At 32.4% G+C, this 9,102-nt stretch overlaps 1 long non-coding RNA gene across 1 annotated transcript; it reads right to left on the reverse strand.

Moving 5' to 3' along the window:
* Positions 1 to 979: 979 nt before the first annotated feature.
* LOC149188221 (uncharacterized) lies at positions 980 to 3,104 on the reverse strand. Its single transcript, XR_016256254.1, has 4 exons — positions 2,942 to 3,104; positions 1,658 to 1,744; positions 1,472 to 1,564; positions 980 to 1,299 (listed from the first exon to the last, which is right to left on the reverse strand). It is a non-coding gene; the product is annotated as an uncharacterized LOC149188221 (long non-coding RNA).
* Between the last annotated feature and the right edge of the window lie 5,998 nt (positions 3,105 to 9,102).

Genomic DNA, 9,102 nt, shown 5'->3' on the forward strand with positions numbered 1-9,102 from the left:
TGTCCAATGTTGCACCATTATTTACACCCACTTTTTCATCCAATTTTGCATTTTTTTGGTGTCTAGTTTTACATCGTTTTCACCATCCAAATTTGCATCTTTTTTTGCCTCATTTTGTGTCCACATTTGCATATAATTTTGTGTCTGAGTTCGAGCCTAAATTTGCATTTGATTAGGAATCATTTTTTACATCGAATATGGCATCCTTGGTTTCACCTTTTTTCAGCCCCATTTTGCATCTTGTTTTATGTCTTTTCTTACATCTTTTTTTTTTCCTTTTTTTGTGCCCAAGTTTGCATCCCAAATTTACACCATTATTTGCATCATCATTTGGCATATTAATTTGTAAAGTTTTTTGCTTCTTTTTAACGCTCAACTTTGCATCTTATTTTACATCTAGTTGTTGTCTTTTTTTGCATCTAATTTGGTGCCCATTTATGTGTCCTTGTTTTTGCCCAATTTGATATCCTTTTGTATGCCATGTTTTGTTCCCTTCTTTGTGTCAACTATTGCACAATTTTTCACTTCTAATTTAAAACACTTTGTATGTCAATTGTTTGCATTTTGTATTAATTCCTAGTTTAACATCCAATTTTACTTTCAATTTTGCATCCATGGTTACATCCACATTTGACTTCTTATATAGAGTATATTTTTCTTTACATATATGACCCCCTTTATAGATTCATAGTGAAATATATGATAGTTTCTAAATATCATTAAAGCAGATATCACAATTCAAAATCATTTGTAAAGAAATTTAAGAGAAATTGACAACATCCATCCAAAAAAATAACAATGTGTCATTAACAATTTTCAAAACATGTATAAAATAGCAACATAATACTAATAAAATCAGTATTATTTTTAATCAAAACAAGTAAAATTCAAATATGATTAACAAATCAAAATATTTCATGAATATCGTTATTCTACGATAAATTAACAACATAGATAAATCAAACTCATCGTACGATTACAAAATCAAAATGTCTCATTGATATAGGGTAAATTCACAACACCCATCTAAACATAACAATGTCATTCTACACAATAATTTCTTCATAAAAAACAATGCATGTGCATGCCTAGCTACCACCACCAAGATCATCCTCATGATCATCTTGACCATCCTCATTACTCAGATCCACATCATCACCAACACCGCAACTATCATCATCAACTATCATCATCATCTCCTCCTTCACCACCATCATCCTCATCCTCATCCTCATCATCTCCTGATATATGTTGAAAATAATTTGGATCATCGTCTTGGCAATCATTACCTATAGCATTCTGACAAAAAAAATCAATATTACATGTTAGTATTAATTACATAACACAACGCATGTTTTTGTTATACAATGTTAACCATAAAATGAGGTAAGATATAATATCTAATAGTACTAAAAAATAAAATGAAAATATGGTTTAAAAGTATATTGGAAATCCAACTAAGATTACATACCATAGAGTCCATCCAAACAACAAATTCAACCCATCTCTTTTGCTGCAGCACCTCCTTTTCCAAATGATTTGGAGGTCTTCCATATTTTAGTTCCTATCAATCAGTAAATAGGGAGAAATTAGATAACAATGACTTTCTTCTAGTACAAAATTTATTAAAAAAATATCACATGTTTAATATACTTACAAAGGTTGTTATCAGTGCTTTTAAACATTTCTGGCCACTACGATGAGTGACTTTTGTCTTGGTTAACCTCGCCTTGGATGCCTTGTCCTTAAACATAAACCAATTACAAAGAGAGGCCGATAGGATTATTAAATTGGAATTGTTGAATTTTTCTAGAAGAGTTAATTGGTTTGTGAAATAACCCTACACACAACTATAATAGAGATTCCAAAGCCAATTAGGGTTATATGCCATTGAAAAGCTTCTTTCATGTGCACCATCGACTAACCAATAACAATGGCAAATCACCCAAATATAGATTCCAATTCAAATTTACATAGTATATAAATTAAAGAAACAAAAAAAAGAACCACCTTCATGTACAATGTAAACTAACCAATAATGGTGACCAACCACTACAATACCGATCAGATTGTATACCATCTGATAACTAATTTCATATGCAACGTAGACTAATGGAACTAACTAGTAACCAATGATGGTGACAGACCACTACAATATAGACTCCAATACCGATTCAAACAGTATTTAATGTGAAATAACTTGCATATGCAACAAAGATTAACCAATAACGGTGGCAAACCACCACAAGATAGATTCCGATGGCGAATAAGATTGTATATAATCGGAAAACTACCCTCATGAGCAGCATAAACTAACCAATAACGGTGGCATGCCACTGCAATAGAGATTCGAATGCCAATTCAGATTGCATGTCCCTGAAAAACTAGTCATGTGTAACGTACACTAACCAAGAACATTGGCAAATTATCTCATAATAGATTCCAATGCCAGTTCAGATTGCGATCCAAACACTATACATGTCGATCAATAGACACCGAGAAGAGGAGTATATATACAGACATTATCAATAGACTGATATGTTAGTGTTGGACCAGCTAAAAACAATAAGAGCAGATCGTCCCCCCAACGTTTGCTATGCTCCTCCTCAAATCAAAAACAAAATATAGAAAACTGAACTAACAAAAACTCATCTTGATGACTTGTTGAGCACAATTTGATGATCAAGATTGATTTTCTTGGGTTCCGACTTAGACATTGACACGTTTCTGAAATACACACTGCACTTTCCAAGAAGAAACTAAAAAGTTGAACGCAAAGTGGGTAAAAAAAATACCAAAACATTATCGAATATAATACCTAAAAAAAATAACAAAACATCCTCTAATATATAAAGAGAGATGTGTGTGCGCGCTCTAAACATAAATAAAAACCTAAAAATTGACTAATTTGAAGGGAGTTTTATGCAGAGCTGAAACCCACTTATAATATATGGGAAAGGATGGTCTATATCACATTTGGAGGAATCAAAGCGAGCCTCTCCTTCCCTTGTATAATCCTTCTCCATTGTTCGCCCATCAGAGCCTTGCTGCCAATAACTGCTAGACTGATGCTGCTGCTTCTGCTGCTGATGGTAATACCGGTTCATAGCAGTACTCTCCATGGCATCAAAACGCCCTACAACAACAATCACATATTGCGTGACATGACTTTTAACCGGAAGAGGACCGAAAACACCACCGGTAAGAAATTTGAAAAAGAAAATAACAAACCAACCAGCATGACTGGAATAAAGACCAATGCAAAACCTGCAAAATTTTGGCTACCCAATACAAAATTTCAATGACCCAATACAGAATTCGGGATAAGGAAGGTGAAGAGGTGAGGATCAGATAGAAAGATCAATACCCGCATTAGATAATGTAGATACAGCGGACTGATGCATCTGTAATAGAAAAGGCATACCGACAGGAACGTGACCACTGTGACAACAGCTACAAATACAAGGGCATTCAGAAGAGCGCCCCCAAATTTTTTCCAGTCTGAATCGAAGGATTGTTCATCATATATGAGAGTGGCGAAGAAAATAAAGACGATGACCAGTTAAGGAGATGATAGTGACCAGGTTCAATGCAGAACTTGGAGGTTAAAAGAAAGTAGCTCAATTAATATTTGGAAAAAGCAGTCAAAGTGCAGTGCATGCTGGCCAAATAGGACTTCAAATCAAAAACAAAATATAGAAAACTGAACTCACAAAAACTTTGATGATCAAGATTGATTTTCTTGGGTTCCGACTTCGACATTGACAGGTTTCTGAAACACACACTGCATTTTGCAAGAAGAAACTAAAAAGTTGAACGCAAACTGGGTAAAAAAAAAATACCAAAACATTATCGAATATAATACCTAAAAAAAATACCAAAACATCCTCTAATATATAAAGAGAGATGTGTGCGCGCGCTAAACATAAATAAAAACCTAAAAATTGACTAATTTGAAGGGAGTTTTGCCCAGATTCAATATTTGAATAATCCCTGTTTTGGTTACTTGGGGGCACAAGATTAGTACCTGTTTCGTTGTTCATCCAGTAAAATGGTCTGAAAGTGTTAGCCTGCAGTCCACAAAGGAATCCACCTCCACCGGAGAGTGCAGCCAGAGATGGGCTTAAAGTAGCATCGGTAGCTGGTGAAGTGTTGTTTCTCCCCCAGCATGTTATATGCTGCTTCCCACTTGCATCAATGGTACAGAACACATTCTCGTCTCCGAAGGATGCTGCTATGGGAGACATGGCTCCATTTCCACACACGCCGTCAATGCAAATGAGCAGAAAACAGATCAATACTGGTCCATGGATACTGCTACATGACCACCCATGTCTTGTCATGTCTCGTCCGAATCTATCTTCCCAAAAAAAATCTTTTCGCATGCATGGAATTAAGATGGATGTTTTTTTAATTGGGCTGCGTTATTCTCGCGTGCATGGAATTAAGAATCGGATGCTTTGAATTCGGCTGCGTTATTGGCGACTACAACGGATGGATATGGATGAAACCCTAAATAGAAACAAGAAAGAACCGATGGCATGAAACCCTAATGACGCGGCATATCGAAGGGTGACAAGAAACCTTAATTAGATTACCATATATCAAAAATATCGCATCTATGGGAGTTCAGGAATGGGAATGAAACATTTTTATGGATTTTTTTTATAAAGAAATCTGGGTTTGGAATGTTTTTTATATTTTTAATATATTAAATTATATTAATAATTTTTTTCCTTTAACATTTGAGTTTAAATTCCAATCGTTCAAATACTTTCAACTTTCCCTCTCATATAAAAGAGTAGATAAAATATCATTTATTTTTGTTTTTTAATATTGTTAATAATAATCCAATATTTATTTTTTGAAATCATAAAATTATGATGGAGGGTTTTTATTTTTATTTTGGAATTTTACACGCAGTAAATAAAATCATTTATTTTTTAATAAAATATTGTTTATAATATTATGATTTATTTTTTTAAATCTTGAAATTACACGTGGGATTTTTTTAAAATCCATTTAGGACTTTCACACGTTTCGTTCCCATTTATGTATAAAATTTTGAAAAGAAAACTTTTCCGTCACCTCACAACTTGCGGGTGTTACGACATTACCAAGACATATTTATGGAATGTTCTTTATGTTTGCGGGATTTTTAATCACGGTATGTAGTTAGAATCAGGTTAAATTTTTTTAAAAAATCAAGCAGTAGTAATTTTTTAATTATGTTTTTGATGGTGTGAATGGATTTAACACTATAAAAATTAGTAATTTTTGAATTATGTTTTTGATAGTGTAAATAGATTCAACACTATCAAAAATTTCTAGGGCACCTTAAATCTTGAGGTTTAATCGCTCTAATATGGATTTACAAAAAGTTTACAAAAATCTCTATTGGATTTTATCAAAATCTTGCCCTAATTTCCATGATTTTCAGGGCAAATTTGTAAAGCTAGTTAGGGCTTTTTAAGGATCCCAATTTTATGGGATTTATTTTTTCAATTGTAAATGAGATTTTTTATTTTTATTTTATGATGTTTCAATATTTTTAATTCACATTTATATATTTTTAATTTATTTATTTAAAATTTAAAAAAATATAAATAAAATATTATTAAATTGAATTTTGATGATTAAATTATGATGATAATAATGATGATGATTAACGTTCACTAAGATTAATGTGGTCTATCGAACCTTAAGAAAGTAAGATTAATTGTGACTCTTTAATATTTTATTTCTATGATAAAAAAGAAGGGAAATAAGCGTTCCTAGATCACTATAGTTTACTTAACAAGTTAAGAAAGTTGGTAGTGTGACAAATGTTTTGGAAGAGAATGGATGTGGGTAAGAGTGGGACAATCCAAGAGAAAACGTTTTTCATCTTCAACCTTCTTAGTATCATAAAGGTGACAAAACGTTTTTCATCTTCAACCTTCTTAGTATCATAAAGGTGACAAATTCTTTTGTGTCAAGGTGTTTTGGGAATAGTCCAATTCACAACTACTAACAATATCAATTCACAACTACTCAATTCTTTCTTTAATGACTATATCAATTCACAACTACTAACAATTGTTTTTGCTTTCTCCTTAAGTTTTGCAACCCAATTTGACTTAAATTTGCTTAACAGTGAAAAACCATTTGTCAATACTTCAGGTTTTAAAAAATTCCTATAAACAACTATATCTACTTGGTAATCTAAAAAATATCAACAAATTCACAATCTCATATATTAGTCAGAAGAGGCCATCGTCAAAGTGAATCAAATACCAAGAATGATCTATGTCTGCTAAAACCTATAATCACATTGTTTCCCTAATAGCAACTAAAAACTTCTATACCCAGTTGTTGAACTTTTGCAACCAATTATAAACCTTCAACAAAAAGTAGTTTTCTAACAAGAATTATTGCCATATCTTCCTTGGTTTTACGAGGAAAAGGAAATAAAATTTCATTTGTTATCAAAGGTAAACCAAATTCATTATTTGCATACTTCCAAACCTAGGGTTTCGTATCCAAAGTAGATCCTAACCACATCAATGAAACAAACTTTGTTTTTATGTATCATCCAAACATTATGTACAATTACAGACTCACCTCTAATCCATTGTTTATAAAAATGTTGAATATTTTCATACATGATATACTGAACAGTTAGACAATGAAAATATTTGTCATTGCTATTCTTCCATTTATATGCTTTTTGCAACTTATTTGAAAGAGCAATTTTGTCCCAACAATTAGACTTGTAGCATAAAGAACATGGTTAATACATATGATTAGACCAAAAACTAGTTACTACCAAAATTCAACCAAAAAAAATATTACTGCATAAAAATAGAATTAAAAACAAAAAATATAAAAACAAAAATTTCCCAAATTAAAAATAAATAAATGATAAACTTTTTTTTCCCAAAATTTAGTGATTTTTTTGGTGCTAATACTAACATCACCATTACAACAAGATATTTTTCTAGTGCTAATACTGCCATTACAACAAGATATAAGAGGGATATAATGCAAAAAGTTTAATAATAATATGTATGTAGAAGATGGTCTTCAGACTGGTGAATTCATGATAATCAATGGGACTACAGTCAAAATAATTGGATGTTATTTACTTTTTTACATAGATTGTCAAAATAATTGCATAAATCGGTTTTTTTTAACCAAAATTTAACAAAAACTTTGCTAGTGCTAACATTAGAACCACCATTACAACAAGATATCTTTCTAGTGTTGACAACACCATTATAGTAAGATACCTCAAGAGAGACAGAAAATCTAAAAAGTATGATAGTAATACGTATCCAGAAGATGGTATTGAAACTAGTAATTGTTCACGAATCCATAAGATTGTAAGGTCATTCTCATTATCATAATCATTGTCATCATCATCACATCCTTGTCATTGTTATTGCCATCATTACATTATCATCATAATCACCATTCATGCCATCATCATCATCATCATTATGGACATTGTTTGCAATTGTTCATAATTGTAGATGTTGTAAGAAATATCATCAACCCAAAAAATGTGATCAGTGCTAGAAAAGGGTTGTTTAGGACACATTGATATACGTAAGAGAAATAACAACTCTATTTTTGAGAGATGATCGATGATCATCATCATCACCACCATAATCATCGTCATTGTCATTTTTATCATCCCCGTCATCATCATTAATGTAATTTCTATCGACATTGTTGTAATAATCATCATCATTCATGCCATTATAGTTTTTGATGATGACCTAGATGAAAATGATGATGATGACACCAAAGATAATGCTTATGATTATGACAATGACAACATCTAAAATTGGGAAGATTCGCCAACGTCATTAGCATCGTCATCATCATAATCATTGCCATCATCATCATTGTCATTGTAACCACTATCGTCTTTATCATCATAATCACAATTCATGTCATCGCCATCAACTTCATTTTCATCATTGTCAATATTATTGACATTGTCATCAATTGTTCATAATTGTCAATGCCATAAGGAATATCATCAATGCAGAAAATATGATGAGTGTTGGAAAACGGATGCAAAAGCGAACATAGAAATGGGGGCAACAATAGAAGTAAAATTGGATGAAAAGTGGATACAACATAAGTAGATGCACAACAACATGAAAAACCTGACACAAAAGTGGATGCAAAAGTAGATGCAGTTGTCAATGCAAACTTGGATGCAAACATGAAGGCAAAAGTGGAAGCAAACATGGGTCCAATGGTAGGTGTAAAACTTGGCACAAATTGTGGTGAAACAAATGTGGATGCAACAACGGACACAAAAGCAGATGCAAAAATGGATGAAACAAAAGTGGATGCAATAGGGGATGCAAACGTGGAAGCAAATGTGGTTTCAATGGTAGGCGCAAGATATGGTGCAACAAAAGTGGATGTAACAATAGACAAAAAATATGCAAAATAAGATGCAAAAATGGATGTAAAAGTGGAAGCAAACATTGATGCAACAGGAAAAAAAAAATTGGATGCAAAAAATGGATACAATGAAAGTAGATGCAAAAGTAGATACAAAACGAGATGCAAAACCCAATGCATAAACCTGACACAAAAGTGGATGCAATATTTGATGCAAAAGAGGATGTGAACATGGATGCAAAATTGGAAGCAAACGTGGATACAACAGTGAGTGCAAAACATGGTGCAAATTGTGGCATAACAAAAGTGGATGTAATGATAGATGCAAAAAAAGAATCAAAGTATGATGCAAATGAAGATGTAAAAAGGGATGCAAAAAGTGAAATTTAAAATGGGTGCAACAGTGGATGCAAAATTGTGTGCAAAAATGGATGCAATAGAAGTCGATGCAAAAGTAGATGCAAAACGAGACACAAAACCCGATGCAAATCCTGGTCCAAAATTGGATACAAAAAGGGATGCAAAAATAGATGTAGTAGTTGATGAAAACCTAGACGCAAATGAGGATGCAAACGTGGATGCAAAATTATAATCAAAAGTGGGTGCAAAAGGAGGTGCCAAACTAGGCGCTAATTGTGGCACAAAAATATTAGATGCAATAGTGGGTACAATAATAGATGCAAAAGAGGATGTAAA

The sequence above is a fragment of the Pinus tabuliformis genome, chromosome 3_1 (assembly GCF_031772625.1).
Source record: "Pinus tabuliformis cultivar Carrire ecotype Pingquan chromosome 3_1, CPIR1, whole genome shotgun sequence".
Taxonomy (NCBI): domain Eukaryota; kingdom Viridiplantae; phylum Streptophyta; class Pinopsida; order Pinales; family Pinaceae; genus Pinus; species Pinus tabuliformis.